Below are 22616 nucleotides of genomic sequence, written 5' to 3'. Positions count from 1 at the left end.
TCTTGTCCAGGCAAGAATATTGGAGTGGGTTGCTGTTTGCACTAGGTTTTTTTTTTTTTTAAAGAGATAAAGAAAACAGAGAATCTCAGTCAATCAGTGTTTTTCTATGTAGAATCAATAGCATATTCATAAGGGACCTCCCATCTTAAGCTAAAGAGATTAGCAGTAAAGACAAAACAGTGATGATGAATGGCTTAGGGCAGGAAGGATGTCAGCTGGATAGACCTGGTAAATAGCACTTAAGGCTGGTCAGCTTGGAATTCTCAAGATTCTATTGCTTTGTCTTCTGATTTTTAGAGGAGACAGAGTGAAGTTTTAAATGGTGGAGAATTTGCTGTAGTGAAGTCCATAATTTCTGCATGATTTTAGTGGAGACTTGGCTACTGCAGTGGGCTTGGCAGGCCAGGTGCAGGTGAGGATGGACTGGCAGGAGGAGAAAAAGTCATCCTGGAGTGTGGCCAGGACTGTTTGTCTTCTTTGCTCTCGAGGATGTGTCATCAGGTGAAGATTTATAAGTGTTTCTGCTTTGAGATGGAAGTAAAAAAATAAGTGAAGAGTGTATAGTTGCAGCTTTCTCTTCATTAAGGTCAATAGGGTGGCTTAGGTCTTTGCGGAGATTTTGAAAGGAAATAGAGTAAAAGTAGAAGATTATGGAGGTAGCAAAACAATTTAAAGATAGTCACACCCATTGACAAGGTTTTCCTTAATGACTGAATTTGGAGTTGTGAGATCATTTAAAAGGAAGGAGGATGGAATTACTGGTCCATTATATTCCTGATCAATACTGACCACCCATTCCTTTTAAATAGTTTATGCATAATAGCTCATAGATTGCCCAGGGAAAGCAAAGTATTGTTTATAATTGCTATTTGAATATTTTATGTAAAAGTTAATCTTCTGAAGACTGGAAGAAATTATTGTAGATTAAAATAAGAAATAAAGATTTGCATTTATAAGAAATTAATGATAGTTCTGAAATTGAAGAGCTATTTAGTGCTGGGGGAAATAAGTACAAATTGTAACATCTATCTGATGGAGTTTTGTTTAGATTGCTTCTGGTGATAAACCATCTATAATAATATAAATCAAGGACTGGTGTTTGCCATAAATTTGCAATGTTTAGCATAATTTTCTTTTGCATTTCATACTGAAGTGACACCAAGAAATATGAGATTAATAGTTATTAAGTGAAAATGACTTTCATGTCTGTAGTCATTTTTAGAAACAGTTACATGTAATTCATTTAGGGAGCAGAGAAAATTAACTTGTGGCTGTGGTGGGATATAGCATATTAAAACAAAGAGGAAAGTGCCATATAGTAATACACTTTGGAACATAAGGATAGATTCATTTTTAACTCCTCCTTTTGATTTCTCTGTAACTTCTTAATACCTTATAGTGCCCTTCAGGTCACCACACTTTTGTTTGTTGAGACCAGAACATTGTATGAATAGCTTAAGGAACAGGAAAGTTGATACAAGTTCTCAAATTATGTCATAATATTGGAAAGCACAAGCTTAATCATACCCAGAGGGAATAGAGGGTCAGATGGCAGCAGTAGCAGCATGGTGCCTTTTATTAATTTTAATTAGTGTTTTCATTAGAAAGTGTCATATTAGATTCTGATTTTTTCAAAAATTACACATTATCTACTTTCATTTGTTTCACAGAACTACAAATTGACAGTGCCATTGAAGATCAAGTCTATAAGTTTTTTCCTAAATCTGGCCTCAGATTTTATGAGCTTAAAAATTACATATGTACTATGCTAAGTGGCTTCAGTCCTGTCCAACTCTTTGAGAGCCTTTGGACTGTAGCCAGCTAGGCATCTACGCCCATGAGATTCTCCAGGCGAGAATGCTGGAGTGGGTTGCCATGCCCTCCTCCAGGGGATCTTCCTGACCTTAGGACTGAACCTGCATCTCTTAATGTTGCTCGCATTGGCAGGCAGGTTCTTTGCTACTAACCCCACCTGGGAAACCCCATATAAATGCATTATATGAATATAAATAGATTGTAGAGAAGAAAGAATATAGAAAGCATTTTCCATCCAAAAAACTTGAGTGAAAGAGAAAAAGAGTAAATACAAAAATGTAAGAATACGAAAGACTAAAGACATTTGTTTAAATGCTTTATATGTCTTTACTCATTTATATTATCTTGAGTACTGGAACCCTTTTTAGGCAATGTGATGCATTTACTCTTTCAGGTTCTACTTACTAAATTCTGTTTCAGTGTCCACCTTGAAACTAGATTCAAAGCATTAATATTTTAGTGGAATGTGGAGAACAGAGATCATATTTAAGTTTATAAGAAATAGGTCAAATCTGATTGATAACAATGTTGTAAGTTCATATTTTGAGCACCCTCTGCTTAAAGTATATACCAACGCTAGATAAAATATTTTAAAAACATAATAACATGTAATGTGAAAATTTAATATTAGATCTCTAGGTGGACCAGAGAGGGGGCAGAAATGCCAAGCAATGGTGAACTGAAGTCCAGTGTGGGCTTTCTAATTTCTAGGGCTAAAAGTAGATAGAGCTTAGGGACTGGAAGGGTTGAAGGAAAGTAAAGTGAAAGTGAAAGTTGCTCACGCATGTCCAACTTCTTTGCAACCCCATGGGTTATATGGTCCATGGAATTCTCCAGGCCAGAATCCTGGAGTGGGTAGCCTTTTCTTTCTCCAGGGGATCTTCCCAACTCAGGGATCAAACTCAGGTCTCCCGAATTGCAGACAGATTATTTGCCAGTTGAGCCACAAGGAAAGGAAAGTAAGAGTGCTACAAGGCCAGAATTAAAAAGCAACATGAAATTAGGAGCCATCCCTTCCTAACTGACCCCTTCTCCTAACTGCTGCCGGGGACACTGACTTCTAGGAGGCTGTGTGTCTAACCCTTGGAGGACAAAATCAGCCTGTGACCAGGATTTAAGCCAAGCCACCTGCTGCCTTGGTTTATGGGTCTCTAGAAGGCCCAACCATGTTACGGGGCAGTCACTTTGAACTAACAAGATAAGACACCTGCCTGTGGACTGAGTGCCTAGGATGACAGGTGGAGGGAGCTAGAGTTCAACCAGGGCTACTGGTATTGAAGACATCTCAGTGTGCTGGGGTATATGGCATATATGGGGCTGTTTTTATTTTTTTCTAATGATTACTTTCAATTATGTTGTTTCCTCCTTTCCATCCTTACAAATAACTAGCAGACTCCAAAGTTTTCCAGTTACTTTCATTTATTAATATTAATTTAATCCAGCTCAGTGCAAAACTCAAATCTTCAAAATCTGTCATCCTCTTTCTGCCATTACAAACTAGAACTGTAGCTCTGGGAACTTGAAGTAATCAACAAGAGCAAAGGCTGCTTGTGGTCTGGCTCCAAGGCATGCTGTCTTTTCCCCTTGTCCTCCAACAGCTCTGTCTCCTGGTTTGGGAAGGCTAGGAACAAAGAGGCAAGGGGGCTGATTTCCTGCTAGTCATGAAGGTGATGCCTGGTGTTACTTGGATTTAGTGGTTCTGTCTGAAGTTGGGGTGCTCTATTTTAGGTGCGCTGTGTTCTTGGAGAAAGTAATCATCTTCAACCGAGGCTAACTTCAAAAGTCATTGCAGAGAGGGCCTACATAATTTCCCTTTGGGTCCTCCCAGTGGTCCACATGCCCAACAGCTTCTTTGGTTGGGTGTGTGATCACTTGATTCAGTAGCCACATGAAGCCTGATGACTTCTTCCCCTCCTCTCATCTCAGTCTCTTTGCATGAAATCAAAGTGACCTTCCAGCTTTGTGAAGGATTGTGATGGGGTGGGATATCTGCAGCTTGGTACTTGCAAGCCCTACTTTTTGAATTACTTTGCAGTCTCCCAGATTTGGATCTCACATCTATGGACCAGAGTCAGGCTGTTATTTACATAAGACTCCTTAGCACTAAATACTTCCAAAAATGCGCTTACCAATGTAAAGAAAACCATTGAAATAGTAGAAATATAATTTAGAACTAGGTCACATAGATTGTGGAAAACAGAGAATACAGAAAATATTTTCCATCCAATAGCCGTAAGAGCGAGAGGGGAAAAGAGTCAATACAAATTGCTGGTATATAGAAGTCATAGAATAATAGGAAAAATAAGTACCTTTGTAATAAAAAATATATTAACTATATTTACTGTACCTATTAAAAGACAGAAACTAACAAATTGTTTTTTTAAAGGCAGCTAAAGTTGTAAAAGCAGTGGCACCCCACTCCAGTACTCCAGCCTGCAAAATCCCATGGATGGAGGAGCCTGATAGGCTGCAGTCCATGGGGTCGCTGAGGTTGGACACGACTGAGCGACTTCACTTTCACTTTTCACTTTCATGCTTTGGAGAAGGAAATGGCAACCCACTCCAATGTTCTTGCCTGGAGAATCCCAGGGACGGGGGAGCCTGGTGGGCTGCCGTCTCTGGGGTCGCAGAGTCGGACACGACTGAAGCGACTTAGCAGCATCAGCAGCAAAGTTGTAAAAGATGCATAACATGTTTTAAAATAAAGTAACAGAGTGAGTTATGACTAAAAAATGCAGACCAAATGAAATTTAGTATACAAATGTTAACATCAGGCAATCAGATTTTAAGGTAAAACAAAACAATGAAAAACACATTATCATGGGTTAGAAGTCACAATGCTTACTCACTCAGATGTGTCCGACTCTGCAAGTCCCTGGACTATAGCCCAGCAGGCTCCTCTGTCCATGGGCATTCTCCAGGCAAGAATACTGGAGTGGGTTGCCATGTGCTTCTCCAGGGGGTCTTCCCCACCCTGGGATCAAACCCAGGTCTCCTTCATTGTAAGCAGATTCTTTACCATCTAACCCACCAGGGAAGCCACAGTGTATAATGATAAAAGGAATAATACACTAAGTATATCCAATACAGTTGACACCTGAATGACACAAGTTTGAATTGCACAGGTCCATTTATGTGTAGATTTTTTTCAAGAATAACTACTATGGTGTTGCAGACTGTATGGTTGGTTGAATCCAGGAATGCAGAGGAACTGGCTCTACTGAGTTGAGGGCTGTTTGGATTTTTGAGTGCATGTAGGGTTGTTGGAGAAGGCAATGGCACCCCACTCCAGCATTCTTGCCTGGAAAATCACATGGACAGAGGAGCCTGGTAGGCTGCAGTCCATGGGGTCGCTAAGAGTCGGACACAACTGAGCAACGTCACTTTCACTTTTTACTTTCATGCATTGGAGAAGGATATGGCAGCCCACTCCAGTATGCTTGCCTGGAGAATCCCAGGGACGGGGGAGCCTGGTGGGCTGCCGTCTCTGGGGTCGCACAGAGTCAGACACGACTGAAGCAACTTAGCAGCAGCAGCAGCAGGGTTGGTGCTCCTAACATGCATATTGTTCAGGGTCAACTGTCATCATCAACTTGTGAACTCTTAACAACATAGCCTCAAAATATTTTAGGAACTGAACTGTCAAAATTACAAAGAATAATGTTCAAGGTAACTAATGAAAGATTTCAATATGCATCATTCAGAATCCAAAACCAGGCAGAGAAAAGTATTTATATATACTAACTATAGAGATTTCATCAATAAAATGCACAAGCTTGAATCGAGTAGTGTGTGTACATTAGTACATATCCATGTCCTTATTAACAAAGAATGCATATTATTAAGTGTACATGTAATACATGTACACAAAACTTTTAAACACAACTACAGAAGAATGATAGGTATTTTCATATTCATAGATTTTGAAGGATCACCATCATCTGGATGATAACCTTTGACATCTGTATGATTTAATTAGATATCAACGGTAGTCAGTTCTTCCATGTGTCAGGCAGGAAAAAATCTATTCTCTATCAACTTAGGTTTGGGGGTTTGGGGACCTGCAAATTAATTGACAACAGACAGATTAACAGGAGAACAGTTCATTATTCATGCATGCAGTAGTCCTCTGTAGGGAGTAGAGCACAGAACAGCTAGGGGTAAAGGTTTATATACCAGGTTAATAAGTGGGGAGGAGGGGCTTAAGGCTTCAAAGATGTAAGGCTCTGATGACATTTGTTTACACAAGTTTTCCTGGAATGTCCTGATGCCCAAGGTTAGTTGCATTCCTGATCACTCAGGAGTAAAGGTGGTGGGGTTTGTGGCAGATGTCTCTTTAAATCTTTGCTTTAGACAGATAGGGAAAGCTCATATCAGATTACTTTTTGCATCTGTAGCTCAGATGCATTCACTTTGAAGTAATCTTTGTATCATCATTTTAGTGGGTTGTTGATTGCTTCGTTTCTCCCTTCTGAAACTTCTTGGAGAGAAGCTGGGTTGGTGGCTCAGGAGAGAAGACTCGAGTTAGAAATTATGAAGTAAGAGATCTGTTGTTGTTGTTCAGCCACTAAGTTGTGTCCAACTCTTTGTGACCCAATGGACTGTAGCACACTGGGCTTCCCTGTCCTTCACTCTCTGAGTTTGCTCAAACTCGTATCCATTGAGTCAGTGATGCCATCCAACCATCTCATTCTCTGTCGCTCCTTCCTCCTCTTGCCTTCAATACTTCCCAGTGTTAGGGGCTTTTCCAAAGAGTTGGCTTTTCATATCAGGTAGACAAAGTATTGGAGCTTCAGTTTCAGCATCAGTCCTTCCAGTGAATATTCAGGGTCAATTTCTTTTAGGATTGACTGGTTTGTAGAAGGAGAGAAATGTATAGATTAGAATGAGAAAAAGAAAGAAAATCAAAGATGATATCTAAAACAAACTATAAATCCAGTTTCTGAGTCTATGGGGCAGCTAGTCAATAAGATTATAAATATTAGCTTTGAAGTTTTTTTAGGTAGTGGAGGGAGGATGTCAATGGCAATCTGACGGATTTCCTGGTTTGAAGATTGAATGTCTTTGGTGATGGCATAGGTGTCAGTGTGACAGTCATGGTTATTTCCTGAAGCAGAGCATGAAAGAATGAAGGTATTTTGGTGAACTTCCTGAGCAGTCCATACAGCAGAGCTCCAGCCGCAAAGGTTGCCCGTACACGATCTGTTGTAATGACGGGTCCTTTGAAGTTTATGTCACGTCATTCAGCTTCAGCTTACAGGGCTTCTTTGGATCCTGTGGGAAGAGCATAGTTTTCTAGAATTGTCTGGGTTAGTCAGGCTTTGGTGGTGGTTGGTGGTGATTTAGTCACTAAGTCAAGTCCAGTTCTTTTGTGAACCATAAACTGTAGCACACCAGGCTCCACTGTCCATGGGATTACCCAGGCAATAATACTGGAGTGGATTTCCACTTCCTTCTCCAGGGGATCTTCCCAACCCAGGGATCAAACCTGGGTCTCCTGCATTGCAGGTGGTATCCTGTATGGCAGGTGGTCTCCTGCATTGCAGGCAGATTCTTTACTGACAGAGCGACTAGGGGAGGCCCTTAGTTCTCAGTTATTTCCAGTCAGGAGGATGGGATAAAATTGGAAATGTTAACTAGGAGAGGAAGAGCTAGATATTAAAGGGAACTAGAAAAATCCAGAATTTGGTAAGGATTGACAGAATGTCCAAGTTAGCAGGATCCAGTCCAGTTGACTGATAGAGAGTAAAACTTCAAAGACATTGAACAGGACTATAACTATAATATATAGCTATAATATAACCCATGCTGCAGTCTTTTACAGACTGGGACCTGGGGACCAGAGTCGACGAAAAGAAAGAGAGAAAAAGAGAGAGAGCAGTATCTCTCGGGTTACGTGGAAAACCAGTAAAGCCCATGTACAGGATTTGTACCGCTCACGAAGGGACAGGGTGTCCTCTCAAGGAGGTCTTGAAAGCCCAGGCGAGAGAGTGAGTTTGGTAGGCTTCCATGCTCCAAAGAGAATGAAGAGAGAGAGAGAAGGATGTGGGGGAACCAAGTCTCTAGCGGAATAAGGGTATGTTATTAGCAGAACTGCATGCTTATATATCTTCAGTAAAATTACCCAGCCATTACAAAGAATGAAATTCCACCAGTTGCAGGAAAATGGATAGTTGAAAAAGCAAGAGAGTTCCAGAAAAACATCTATTTCTGCTTTATTGACTATGCCAAAGCCTTTGACTGTGTGGATCCCAATAAAGTGTGGAAAATTCTGAAAGAGATAGGAATACCAGACCATCTGACCTGCCTCTTGAGAAACCTATATGCAAGTCAGAAAGCAACAGTTAGAACTGGACATGGAACAACAGACTGGTTCTAAATAGGAAAAGGAGTATGTCAAGGCTGCCTATTGTCACCCTGCTTATTTAACTTATATGCAGAGTACATCATGAGAAATGCTGGGCTAGAAGAAGCACAAGCTGGAATCAAGATTTCCGGGATAAATATCAATAACCTCAGATATGCAGATGATACCACCCTTATGGCAGAAAGTGAAGAGGAACTAAAAAGACTCTTGATGAAAGTGAAAGAGGAGAGTGAAAAAGTTGGCTTAAAGCTCAACATTCTGAAAACTAAGATTATGGCATCTGGTCCCATCACTTCATGGGAACTAGATGGGGAAACAGTGGAAATGGTGTCAGACTTTATTTTGGGGGGCACCAAAATCACTGCAGATGGTGACTGCAGCCATGAAATTAAAAGACGCTTACTCCTTGGAAGGAAAGTTATGACCAACCTAGATAGCATATTAAAAAGCAGAGACATTACTTTGCCAACAAAGGTCCGTCTAGTCAAGGCTATGGTTTTTCCACTGGTCATGTATGGATGTGAGAGTTGGACTGTAAAGAAAGCCGAACGCTGAAGAATTGATGCTTTTGAACTGTGGTGTTGGAGAAGACTCTTGAGAGACCCTTGGATTGCTAGGAGATCCACCAGTCCGTTCTAAAAGAGATCAGTCCTGGGTGTTCATTGGAAGGACTGATGCTAAAGCTGAAACTCCAGTACTTTGGCCACCTGATGCGAAGAGTTGACTCATTGGAAAAGACTCTGATGCTGGGAGGGATTGGGGGCAAGAGGAGAAGGGGACGACAGAGGATGGGATGATTGGATGGCATCACCGACTCTTTGGACATGAGTCTGAGTGAACTCCGGGAGTTGGTGATGGACAGGGAGGCCTGGCGTGCTGGGATTCATGGGGTCACAGAGAGTCGTACACGACTGAGAGAGTGAACTGAACTGAATACATACAAGGTCACGGAAGAGAGTCACTGAAGGGAGTCACTGAAAGGAATCCAGGTGGGTGCTCTTTCCCATGATCTCAGTCCTGAGAACTGTGTGCAGCTCTACTCATTCCTGTATTCCAGGAACTGATAAGGAACAGAGAATCCTTGAGAAATGGCACACAAAGGAAAATGCAACATATTGGATCCCTTAAAGTTGAATGTCCCCTGAGGAACCAACAAGGGTGGGTTATAGTTTTCCACTCAAACATTAAATTTTTCTCTATGATAATCTCAATCAGAAATGATAAAAGTAAGATTAGTCTTGGTTACAAAATGAGTCTGATCTTATTACATTTGCCCAGATTAATTACATAAGTGCTCCAAGAATGATAATTTACCACATAGGCCTTTTTAGAACTTACTTTGCTGGAACTTTTATAAGGAATCTCACATTGGCCTTTAAAAGTCTCTCAAGGCTAGGAAACCAAGACAGAAACTTGTCACTAGACTTCATTTACATTATATACATGAGTAAATTCATCTGTTCTCAAGGTCCCCCTAATTTGAAGGCCTGTGAGGAAGTGAACGTCCTGATTTACCTGTATAGCTGGGAATACTCTAAGCCAGGTAACAGGTCAGTTTTTCCAACAGGGCTTTCAAGCTTTGATTCCATAAAGTCAGGCTTATTAATGCAAACTGTCTAGACATATGTGATTCTATGAATCATTTTAAAATGTGAAATTCTAGTCAAAGCCTTGATTTTATAACCCATGTTTCCAATTATGTTTTGTTACAAGGAAGATAGATTCTTATCAAATTTGTGCAAGTAACTATACTGCCATGAAACTAAGAATACCTAATGAGAGTTTCTAAAGTCTGAAAGGATCAGAGAGAGAAAAAGATAAATGTTTCATTTTTGTTTACAAAAGTATAATTTACAAATTTGTAAGGTATAGATGGCTTAAGAGAAAAGAGAAGGATATTCTTTGAATCCAGAAGAAATATTCCAAACAAAAGCCATAATCATCCTTTCTGAGTTCATTTCATTTCAGTTCAGTTTCGTTCAGCCTCTCAGTCATGTCCGATTCTTTGTAACCCCATGAACTGCAGCACGCCAGACCTCCCTGTCCATCACCAGCTCCCAGAGTTCACCCAAACTCATGTCCATTGAGTCAGTGATACCATCCAACCATCTCACCCTCTGTCGTCCCCTTCTCCTCCTGCCCTCAAACTTTCCCAGTATCAGGGTCTTTTCCAATGAGTCAGCTCTTTGCATCAGGTAGCCAAAGTATTGGAGTTTCAACTTCAACATCAGTCCTTCCAATGAACACCCAGGACTGATCTCCTTTAGAATGGACTGGTGGATCTCCTTGCAGTCCAAGGGACTCTCAAGAGTCTTTTCCAGCACCACAGTTGAAAAGCACCAATTCTTCAGCACTCAGCTTTCCTTATAGTCCGACTCTCACATCCATACATGACCACTGGAAAAACCATAGCCTTGACTAGACAGACCTTTGTTGGCAAAGTAATGTCTCTGCTTTTTAATATGCTGTCTAGGTTGGTCATAACTTTTCTTGCAAAGAATGTCTTTTAATTTCATGGCTACAGTCACCATCTGCGGTGATTTTGGAGGCCCCCAAAATAAAGTCTGATGCTGTTTCCACTGTTTCCCCATCTATTTGCCATGAAGTGATGGGACCCAATGCTATGATCTTAGTTTTCTGAATGTTGAGCTTTAAGCCAACTTTTTCACTCTCCTCTTTCACTTTCATCAAGAGGTTCTTTAGTTCTTCTTCACTTTCTGCCATAAGGGTGGTGTCATCTGCATATCTGAGGTTATTGATATTTCTCCCAGCAATCTTGATTCCAGCTTGTGCTTCGTCCAGCCCAGCGTTTCTCATGATGTACTCTTCATACAATTTAAATAAGCAGGGTGACAATATACAGCCTTGACGTACTCCTTTTCCTACTTGGAACCAGTCTGTTGTTCCATGTCCAGTTCTACCTGTTGCTTCCTCTGCTGCATACAGATTTCTCAAGAGGCAGGTCATGTGGTCTGATATTCCCATCTCTTGAAGAATTTTCCACAGTTTATTGTGATCCACACTGTCAAAGGCTTTGCCATAGTCATTAAAGCAGAAATAGATGTTTTTCTGAAACTCTCTTGCTTTTTCGATGATCCAGAAGATGTTGGCAATTTGATCTCTGGTTTCTCTGCCTTTTCTAAAACTAGCTTGAACATCTGGAAGTTCACGGTTTATGTATTGCTGAGTTCATTTAGTCTTATGTAATTCTTGTGCTTGATCTTGGATTAGCAGTTTTATGAACCTGACAACTTTTCCGCTAGAGTTCTAGAAATTGTGACTTAGTTCAGTGGTATGATCTCATAGTTATTTAAGCAAAACCATTAAAGCCTGTATCCCAGGGTACCTGGCATAGTCCTTTTCATGAATCTTTAAGAAAATTCCTTTTGTTAAACACTCTAGCCTATAGCTACTTGCAAGTGCTTTCAGGAAAGCATCAAAATAACTATCTATGTCTGAAAAGGATTTAAAATAGCTGAGGTTAAAAAGATCTGTTGAGAATTCATTATAAAAGTAATGCAGTTGGCAGAGAAATTTGGTTGTTTCCTCGACACACAATATTTTAAAATAAAAACTGGAGATTAATAAAATTTACTGTTGTTTTCTAATACCAGGCTAAATATTACTAGGACATATCATGGGCAATGAGGGCACTGATAAATCTCTAGAAAATTCATGCAGTTTCTGAATACTTATATTAATAATATTTACTCATACAAATATAACCTAAGGAAGGTTAAGCATCTCTTCTTATTTGACAATACTTATTATGCAATTCAACATACCTAATTAATTTTTAACATCTCTCTCTTTACAAGGTGAAGAGCAAATCCTTTGATATTGTCTGGGTCCCTCTGGGACATTTCAAAGTCAGTTCAAGATCAAGATTTTATTTAGGAGTTGACTTTAAGAATGTAAAATATCCAAATTAAGAAATGTCAAAAGGTTTGAAAACTTGATTAATAATAGGATCATAGGGCACTGTTTAGCAATACTTAACCTATTCAACAAAGTGACAAAGAAAGATTGTAAAAATAATGATAAGAAGTTACATGACTATAAGATAAAACTTAGCTCTTTCCATAGTGAAAAGACTTGGTTCTTTTAAGCAGTCAGGAATAAAATGAAAACATAGGAAATTATTCTGAAAAGACACAGAATCTTTGTTTTCTAGGTGAAAAAGTGTACTTAAAGGATCAAGAAGAACAGACCAGTAGCCCAATCCAAAAACTAGAATCTGGTTTTATTAGAGAGAAAAAACAAGTTCTAGTTTTGCATTCAGGTACTGTTAATAATAAATCTCATATTAGAAACAGAGAAGGCAACGGCACCACACTCCAGATCTCTTGCCTGGAAAATCCCATGGATAGAGGAGCCTGGTAGGCTGCAGTCCATGGGGTCACTAAGGGTCGGACAGGACTGAACGACTTCACTTTCACTTTTCACTTTCATGCTTTGGAGAAGGAAATGGCAACCCACTCCAGTGTTCTTGCCTGGAGAATCCCAGGGACGGGGGAGCCTGGTGGGCTGCCATCTATGGGGTCACACAGAGTCGGACACGACTGAAGCGGCTTAGCAGCAGCATATTAAAAAAGTATAAATAAACTCATTCAACTGTATGCAGATTTGACCATTCAACATAAGATTCCTTTTCTACAAACCTTGTACAACTTTCTGTACCATTCAGATTTTGTCCTATTCTTTTCTTCTTTCTGATTGTGGAACAACTGGTCATCTTACTTTTAGGACAATATTACTCTCATTTTTCTTTTAACAATAATGTGTGTTACGTTCCTTGCATACTTTTCACAGAAAGTTGCTTTCCGTTTCTCTATTATTTCTATTCATATTTTTATTAAACTTTATTTTCATTACTAGTAACTGTTGTAGACTGAATTAGTAACTGTTATGCACCTTCCCTCCCTCAAATTCACATGCTGAAGTTCTAACTCCCAATGTGAGTGTATTTGAAGATAGGATTTTTAGAGAAGTTACCCAGGTTAAATGAAGTTATAAGTGTAGTGTGTTAGCTGCTAAGTGGTGTCTAACTTTTTGTGACCCCATGGACTGTGGCCGGCCAGGCTCCTCTGTCCATGGAATTCTCCAGACAAGAATGCTGGAGTGGATTGCCATTCCCTTCTCCAGGGGATCCTCTCAATCCAGGGGTTTCCAGCATTGCAGGCAGGTTCTTTACCATCTGAGCTGGGGAAGCCCCTAGGTTATAAGGGCAGGGCCCTAATCTGATAGAACAGTGTCCTTATGAGAAGAGACACCAAAGTCTCTCTGTGTATACAGAGGAAAGTCTGTGTAAGGACATTGGAATATGGCAGCTGTCTAAGCAAGGATGAAGGTTTTTACAAAAAACTAACCTTGCTGGGACCTTGATCTTGGATTTCTAGCCTCCAAAACTGCAACAAAATTAATGTCTGCCTTTTAAGATACCCAGTTCATGGAATCTTGTTATGACAACCTGAACTAATACAGAAGACTTTCTTTTATGAAGACATCTAGGAAGTAGGCAGTTGTGAATTGTCTGCCATATACCAGCATTTTGTAGCAGATTAGTAAAATTTATGAATATACCATCTTAGAATTTTAAACCTATATGCTTCTTTATAGTGTAATTTCTTAGTGTGGTAAAAGATTATATTTATAGATTCATATCTTTAAGCTTCTTTAAGAGGCTTGTGAAAATAAAAATGCAAAATTACATAGAGTTTATCTGATGCTAATAATGCATGTGTCAGCATTTTATCTTAGAATTGATTTGTCTATTTAATAAATATCTGTTACTTATAACTTTAAGGCTATAAGGCAAAGAGATTTTAGAAATTATTTTTAGGCATACATGTTATAAATCATTATTATTATAATAAAATTTCAAAATAATGATTCAGTTTGATTAAAATGAAATTCATTATGTTTATAATTTTAAGTATCTAGTAGATACTTAAAGCTAAAGTCAATTCTGTCGTGTCCAACTCTTTGAGATCCTATGGACCATAGCTGACCAGTCTCCTTTGTCCATGGAATTCTCCAGGCAAGAATACTGGATTGGGTTGCCATGCCTTCCTCTGGGAGATCTTCTGGATGCTTCTTACATCTCCTGCATCGGTAGGCAGGTTCTTTACCATTAGTGCCACCTGGGAAGCCTCTCCTAGTAGGTATAATATTAGCTTACTTGACGAGTAAATGTGGTAAGATAAAATTCATGCTTATATTATAGTTAATGCTGATAACTCAGAAGACAAACTCATTTTCATTAAACTGATACTAATATTATATCAATCTTATTTACCAAAGATTTATCCAAATTGCATGAATTTGACAAATATTTGGGATAGTCTTTATACTTCTGGGAGATTTAAAAATATTTTACTTATGAAAGAGCTTATTTTTCTCTAAGTCAGTAATAATAGAACTCTTGAGGGATTTTATAGGTTGATAATATCATCCAGAGATGGGATAATATGACCTGTAGATAACATAAAACAAGCATAACTATACAAACAGATGCAAATCGAGATCTTATGGCTTTCATTCTAAAATTTTAGCTGTGAGTCAGGCATAGTACAGTCTTGCAGAATGCACTAATTTAGAGTTGGGTTCTTGTCTTTGACCCACTTTATGTTTTATTCTAATTACATTTCTGGCAGATGGGACCAATTGTTAACTGCTCAATATGAGAGCAGAATCTTCCCACCAATATTTAAAGAGAAGATTCTTAAGATTTTTTTTTTTTGCCTTGATCTATAATATAATCTCATAGAAGTTGTAGACTAGAATTTGGACAAAGGATTGAAGAGATATCAAGAAGTTATGTGGGTGTTTCCAGATTCTTCTGAGTGGATAAAATAACTAGTCTGTTTCCAATTGGCCCCCTTGCCTCCCACTTTCAGCTTCAGACTATTGCTTTTTGGGATTCCTTGAGTTCTTAAGAATCCCTGAGGGGGGCAGGGGAAGGGGCCAAAATTAGTTTGAATGACTTCTGCCCTTTAATTTTGTTTAGGGGGGCATTTTAGACTAGCACTGATGCTTTTTGTGTTCTTTCCATGTCATCTTTTATAGGTAGTAATAGGACATTTGCTTAGAAAGAAAATCCTCTAAAAATTATTTAAATATAAAAGGTTTTCAGAAAAAGTCCATCATCTGGCTATTGATGATTAGGATCCACATAGGTATACTCATCCCAAATGTGACCCTAAGCTCTTTTGTGGCTTCGGTTCAGTTCAGTCGCTTAGTAGTGTCCGACTCTCTGCGACCCTATGAATTGCAGCATGCCAGGCCTCCCTGTCCATCACCAACTCCCAGAGTTCACTCAAACTCATGTCCATAGAGTTGGTGATACCATCCAGCCATCTCATCCTCTGTCGTCCCCTTCTCCTCCTGCCTCCAATCCCTCCCAGCATCAGGGTCTTTTCCAATGAGTCAACTCTTTGCATGAGGTGGCCAAAGTATTGGAGTTTCAGCTTTAGCATCAGTCCTTCCGAAGAACTCCCAGGACTGATCTTCTTTAGAATGGACTGGTTGGATCTCCTTGCAGTCCAAGGGACTCTCAAGAGTCTTCTCCAACACCACAGTTCAAAAGCGTCAATTCTTCAGCGCTCAGCCTTCTTCACAGTCCAACTCTCACATCCATACCGGACCACTGGAAAAATCATAGCCTTGACTAGACAGACCTTTGTTGGCAAAGTAATGTCTCTGTTTTTGAATATACTGTCTAGGTTGATCATAACTCTTCTTCCAAGGAGTAAGCGTCTTTTAGTTTCATGGCTGCAGTCACCATCTGCAGTGATTTTGGAGCCCCCCAAAATAAAGTCTGACACCGTTTCCACTGTTTCCCCATCTATTTCCCATGGAGTGATAGGACCAGATGCCATGATCTTAGTTTTCTGAATGTTTAGCTTTAAGCCAACTTTTTCATTCTCCTCTTTCACTTTCATCAAGAGGCTTTTTAGTTTTTCTTCAGTTTGTGCCATAAGGGTGGTGTCATCTGCATATCTGAGGTTATTTAGGCACATGCATATATGAACACAATAGATATCTTTGAAGAGGGCACAGGAGATGCATCCTCTATGATTCAAAATAACTCTCAACCAGAGGAAATGAAGGAAACCAAGTTGCCACTGGTGCTAAGAATGTTTAGTCCCAGTCCTCCCGCAGAAGTGAGGCACGTCTAATCTCAGACCTTCAACGCTATGCTGCCAGATGATGATACAGAAGTGGAAGTCTCAGTGCTATGAAGGCATTGGGAAGGAGGTGACAAGGGTCCTTATGAGTTGAGACCCTTTAGGATTTAGACTTAGACAACCTCCCTGAGAGTCAGCAGTGATTGGCAGGAAGCTTTGCTAGTGTACCTCGTGTCTCAGTTCTCTCTTTGGTTCCAAGTCAGCCTCTTAGGACACAAAATTGAGACAGAAGGAAAGACTTACCTGGATTTACTGGTGACCTGCAGCAAATTTGTCCAAGCAGTTACTGGTCCAGTGAGAAATGCAAACTTACCAGTCTACGAGGGTGGCTCAGACAGGCTTATGGAAGCTTTATCTGTGTTCTTTGCTATGACTGTGCTTCTTAGGACAAGCAACACTCTAAGATGAGCATGTGTGCATATGCTAAATCACTTCAGTTGTGTCTGACTCTGCTGTGACCCCATGCACTGTAGCCCTCCAGGCTCCTCTGTCCGTGGGATTTCCCAGGCAAGAATATTGGAGTGAGTTGCCATTTCCTTCTCCAGGGGATCTTTCCAACCCAGGGATTGTACCTGCATCTTTTGCATTTTCTGCACTGCAGGGGGATTCTTTTCCAGCTGAGCCACCAGGGAAGCAAAAGAACAAGAGTAATCCTAACCAAAACACTTTCTCCTGTAAACCTAAATTTTGGAAAATCCCTTTCTAAAAATATGAGAAGGTCTTGTCACTTTTGCTCCCAAGAGTTCAAATGCAGAATCCAAAGGAACCAATGATTTCTAACCATTCAATCCTTGTTGCAAAACTGTTGGGAGGAAAACCTTTTCCTTTATCATCTGAGCTTTGAACATTAATCTCCTAGAGGATTAGCAGGAGAAAAATTCATTACTCCTGTATGCAAGAGTATGCTATAGGGAGTAGCTCCCTGAACAACTTGGGATACAAACTCGTGAGGATTTACATAGTAGCTTATTAAGGCAGTTTATGTCTTCAAACGGAAAAGGAAATGGCAACCCACTCCAGTATTCTTGCCTGGAGAATCCCAGGAACAGAGGAGCCTGGTGGGTTGTCTGTGGGGTCGCACAGAGTCGGACATGACTGAAGCGACTTAGCAGCAGCAGCAGGGCTTCAGAGAATGGAAGGTTCTGATGAAATTTGTTTACACAGATTGGCTTTGAAATGTCCCACTGCCCAAGATCAGTTGACCTCCTGACTAGAGACTTCTCTGGAGTGGTGGTGAGGAGGTTGGGAGGGGTACTTGAGGCAGGTGATTCAGGTGTATCTCATCTTTAGTCAGATAGAAGTTCAGGAAAGATTTCTTTCTGGACCTGTAGCTCAGATATTTTTACTTTGATGTAATCTTTATGCCATTCTGACAGGTTGTTGGTCCTTTCACATGGAATCCCAGAGAGGTTCAGCATTAAGCATTTAGAGTGGAGGTAAGCAGTGCACCAGGGGTGATGCGTGGGGATGGAAGCAGAGAGTTGTTTGAAAGACTGAATGTAAATTCAGTCTGGCGGACCTGGTGGAATTCCCAGGTTCCTTTCTCCAAACTGTAGAGCTGGATAAATACCATGCTTTACTCCCACTCAGGAGAGAGAGAGAGAGAAAGGAAGAGGTTGGATTCTCTCCAGTGAAGGAGACGAAACAGAGAAGGTTCAGTAGGGATGCAGACTGATACTGCCTAAGGGTAGGGGTTCCCTTCTGCTCTCTGGTCCTGAAGCAGCAGCCATAGGCTGTCTGCCTCCATGGGCAGGAAATTGGGGCTACTTTTCTGAAAAATGGAATGGCCCTAAAAATCAGATTTCCATATAGGGGCATCCATTAGGTTCACCCCTAATCACCTAACAGTGAGCTCACCAATTGTAAGCCCTTTCTATCGCACAGAACTCCCAATCAGCTTCCAGTGCTTCATGCTTAAAATGCAGTCAAGCGCTGACAACTGCTATTTGAGAAAGAAAGCTGGACTATAAGGGAAGCTGAGCACCAAAGAATTGATGCTTTTAAACTGTGGTGTTAGAGAAGTCTCTTGAGTGTCACTTGGACTGCAAGGAGATCCAACTAGTCAATCTTAAAGGAAATCAGTCCTGAATATTCATTGGAAAGACTGATGCTGAAACTGAAACTCCAGTACTTTGGCCACCTGATGCAAAAAATTGACTCATTGGAAAAGACCTGATGCTGGGAAGGATTGAAGCGGGAGGAGAAGGGGATGACAAGAGGATGAGATGGTTGTATGGCATCACCGGCGCAATGAATGTGAGTTTGGGTAAGCTCTGGGAGTTGGTGATGGACAGGGAAGCCTGGAGTTCTGCAGTCCATGGGGTCGCAAAGAATCAGACACAACTGAGTGACTGAACTGAACTGAAAACACAGGAGAGGCTAAAAAAATCCTGAACTGAAACAACTCAGAGAAAAACAAATATTTCATAGGGAGATATAATAAAAAGATTAATCTGTAATTCAGTTGTTTCTATAGGGCAACTGACATTAGAGTTGTTTATAGTCACAAACTATTAGAAACAACTGTGTATCTATCAATAGGGTGTTGGCTGAATTAATTCTCCTATATTATCCTAAGTTCATACTCTAGGAAAAAAAAAGGTTAAAGTAATGCTACAAATTTCAAAAAGGAAAAATATTCATACCATGTTATTTGCTAAGTTAAAAAATATTTTTTACATAATTTTAAAAATAGTAGATTATGATTCCATGTATACAAAAATATGTTTGTGCGTGCCCAGAAAGAATTGGATATAAATCTATCATTTTACTAGCAGTGGTTACATCTGGTAGCATGTCTAGGGACAAACTTAACTTTCTGTATTTGTTCATTGTTCAGGCTTCTATATTGTTAGCATTTATGACTTTTGTCCTTAAGAAAGGAGCATAATTTTAAAAAATTGAGATATACTCAATACCTGCAGAATAACCAACTGACTGATTAAAAAAAAAAAAAACTTTGCTTATTTATTTTGTTGCACTAGAAGGTCTTTGTTGCTGTGAGGACTTTCTCTGATTGCAGCTAATGAGGGCAGTTTATCATTGCTGTGCAAGGGCTTCTCATGGAGGTGGCTTCTTTTGCTGCAGACCGCAGACTCTATGCTCTTGGGCTTCAGTAGTTGCAGCACACAGGCTTAGAAGTTGTGACTTTTGGGCTTAGTTGCCCCATGGGCATGTGAAATCTTCCCAGACCAGGGATCGAACCTGTGTCCCCTGCACTGACAGGAGGAGTCTTATCTGCTCCACCAGGAAAGTCCCAAGTGACTGGTTTTATGTAACCGCATCTTTAGGGGCGTCAAGGATGCTGCTGCTTTACCAAACATTCTCTACTATGAGTTAACCTAAACTAAAATTTCATCTCAACCAAAGGTTGCTTGCTAGCTGTGACATGTGAAACTATATATAACGTGAAGTTCTGAAGTCACATTGATGTTTCTTATCTTGTTAGAGAGATTATTTGGTGACCACCTGAATTACATATAATTTTCTAGAAACTTTAGACTAATACCTTTTCCTTGTGATGCATAAAGTTTGTGCTATGCCTTTTCTTATTCACTGGTGCTGCTAGGTTTGAGTCTTCTTAAGGTACAGTTTCCTTGGGGACTTCTTTGTAGGAATCAGGAAAACCTCAAGGAATTTTTGGTAGATTACTGGGACTTGTGGGTCAATTGCTGGATTGGGCTGACTTGTTACTTGTAGTGCCCAAGAGCAGATATAACCTAAGTCATTATCAAGGAAGGGACCTGGGTGTCAGAGAGAATCACAGATCCATCTCCAGATCCTGTCTGTATTAAAAAAAAGACCAAAAATCAAAATTCTAAAAGCTCTCTGTGGCTTACAATGCCCTGAGAATAAAATCAGAATCCCTCAGCCTGAAAGGCCCCATTTGCCCTACCGAACATCTCATCAATTGAGTCAATTTGGCCTCCTTTCAGATCTCTGGAGGCCAGGTGTTTCCCCCTTTTAGAGCCTGAGTTCATTCTCCTTCTTTCTGCCTGAATGGCATCCCCTGGTGGTCCTGGTGTCTCTTCACCCTTTCAGGTCACAATGTCACCTCTTCAGTGAGGCCTTTCCTAATCAATGAATCTTAGTAAAATTCCATTCTCTTTTTCAGTTCCCTGATTGTTTCCATCTTAGCAGTCTACCTTTTGTATTTTTAAAGTGTTTTTATTTACTGTCCTTTCTACTTAGATGGGGTGGGGGTGAAGTAGCTCAGTCGTGTCCGACTCTGCGACCCCATAGATTATAGCCTACCAGGCTCCTCCGTCCATGGGATTTTCCAGGCAAGAGTACTGGAGTGGGGTGCCATTTCCTTCTCCAGAGGATCTTCCCAACCCAGGGATCGAACCCGGGTCTCCCACATTGTAGGCAGACGCTTTACCGTCTGAACCACCAGGGAGTAGTTCTACTTAGATGGTCAGTGCAAAGGGACCGTGGACTTTCTTTCATTCGTACCACCTGCAGCTGAAAGTGTCTGCACAGCACCCTTGTCCCTCTCCTTTATCACTGCACACCTGCGACGCTTCCAACTGCCAATATTTGCATTTCTGTATCTGAAGACTTTGGCTTCTGGAAGCAGACTCTGCCTACCTGGGCTTCTGCCTGAAATGCTGGAGAAGATGTAGCTCTCAACCAAAAACTGATAGGAATTAGTGTATGAATACCCAGGCTCCTTCCGACTTTGGGGAGCTCATCAGCTAGTGTTGCCTGGCTTGATAACATATCTTTTTTCTTGGCTAACTCTCTTTCCTTGTCTCATTTCGTCACTTCCTCACTGGTGTTTTCTTCACTTTCCAAAGAAACTACTTATACTCAAATCCTTGGTGGTAGCGGGTGCGAGCTGGGCGGTGGAGGGTGGAGATTGGGGTCGAGCAATGCTTCTGGCACATGTAGGTTGCAGTATTTGTTGAATGGATGAATAACTAGATAGGTGGGTGGCTGGGTGAATGGAATAATAGATTTTAAAAATAGGTTATAAATTAGAGGTCAAGACTGTATTAGGTATAAAAATTCAAATTATGGACAGATAAAGTGAATGTTTGGTGAACTCATTCTAACAGGGCTAGTCTGTCTCCCCCAAACACGTAAGTGCACGTGAAGGTGAAGATAGAGGACAATCTAATATGACATTCAAAATTATTTCTTTCTTTACTTATTTCTGAGTGTTCTGGGCGTTCCTTGGTGTGCAGGCTTTTTTTCTGTAGTTGCAGCGAGTGAGGGCTACACTCTAGTTGTGGTGGGTGGACTTCTCATTGTGGTGACTTCTCTTGTTTCGGAGCACGTGCTCTAAGGCACTGGGGCTTCAGTAACCGCAGCACATGGGCTCAGTAGTTGCAGTTCCCAGGCTCTAGAGCATGGGCTCAATAGTTGTGGTGCATGCGCTTCGTTGCGTCACAGTATATGGGATCTTCCTGGACAAGGGATTGAACGCATGTCTCCTGCACTGGCAGACAGATTCTTTACCATTGAGCCACCAAGGAAGCTCCAATATGGCATTTTTAAAAGCTAAGGTCTTCTTTAGACCCACTGCCCAATTATTGAGGATTTTATGGATGCCTCACTTATGTGTCGTTTTTACATTTATTGTTTTATTACAGTATTTACCTAAAGCACTAAAATGTGCTATACAAACTCATAAATAATGTTCAACACAAATTTTTATTTCATTTAGGTAATGTTAACAGTTCCCAAAATCACCTTTCAAAAGTATATCTGGAAGTGAGAATTGGACTGTAAGTGAAACCGGAAGGTGAGATTTAGTCAGAGCCCCGGAATGAAGTGATCACAAAAAGGGACTGCAGCTGTGGAGGGTGAAGTAACTGATTTTAGTGCAGGCAGTATATTAGGTGTTGTTATCAGTGTTATCACTAGACAGGTTCACAGAGCTGTTTAGAGACAGACTAGCGTCCTGAATCAGGAGCCATTTCTATTTTCAGCAGATTATGAGTATGGAGAGTTGGCTAGACTATGAGTTTCGTGACTCATAAAACAGAACATCAAAGCCTGACCCTAGGGAGGTTCATGTGTGCCGTACAGGTGACTTTGAATGCAAGAGAAGTCTGAGTGTTCGGTCAGCTGGCTGTTACAATTAGTATTGTTTTCAAAAGCCACGCAATTGGTATGGACTAGTAAATCATTCATCACTAAGTGAAGCATTCCTCAAATTACAAAAGAATTTAATTCTGGCACTCTAAGTGGTAAGTGTTATCTGTGTGCTGTGCTGAGTCACTTCAGTCATGTCTGAC

This window comes from Capra hircus, chromosome 1 (assembly GCF_001704415.2).
Source record: "Capra hircus breed San Clemente chromosome 1, ASM170441v1, whole genome shotgun sequence".
Taxonomy (NCBI): Eukaryota; Metazoa; Chordata; class Mammalia; order Artiodactyla; family Bovidae; genus Capra; species Capra hircus.
This window is presented reverse-complemented; position numbering follows the sequence as displayed.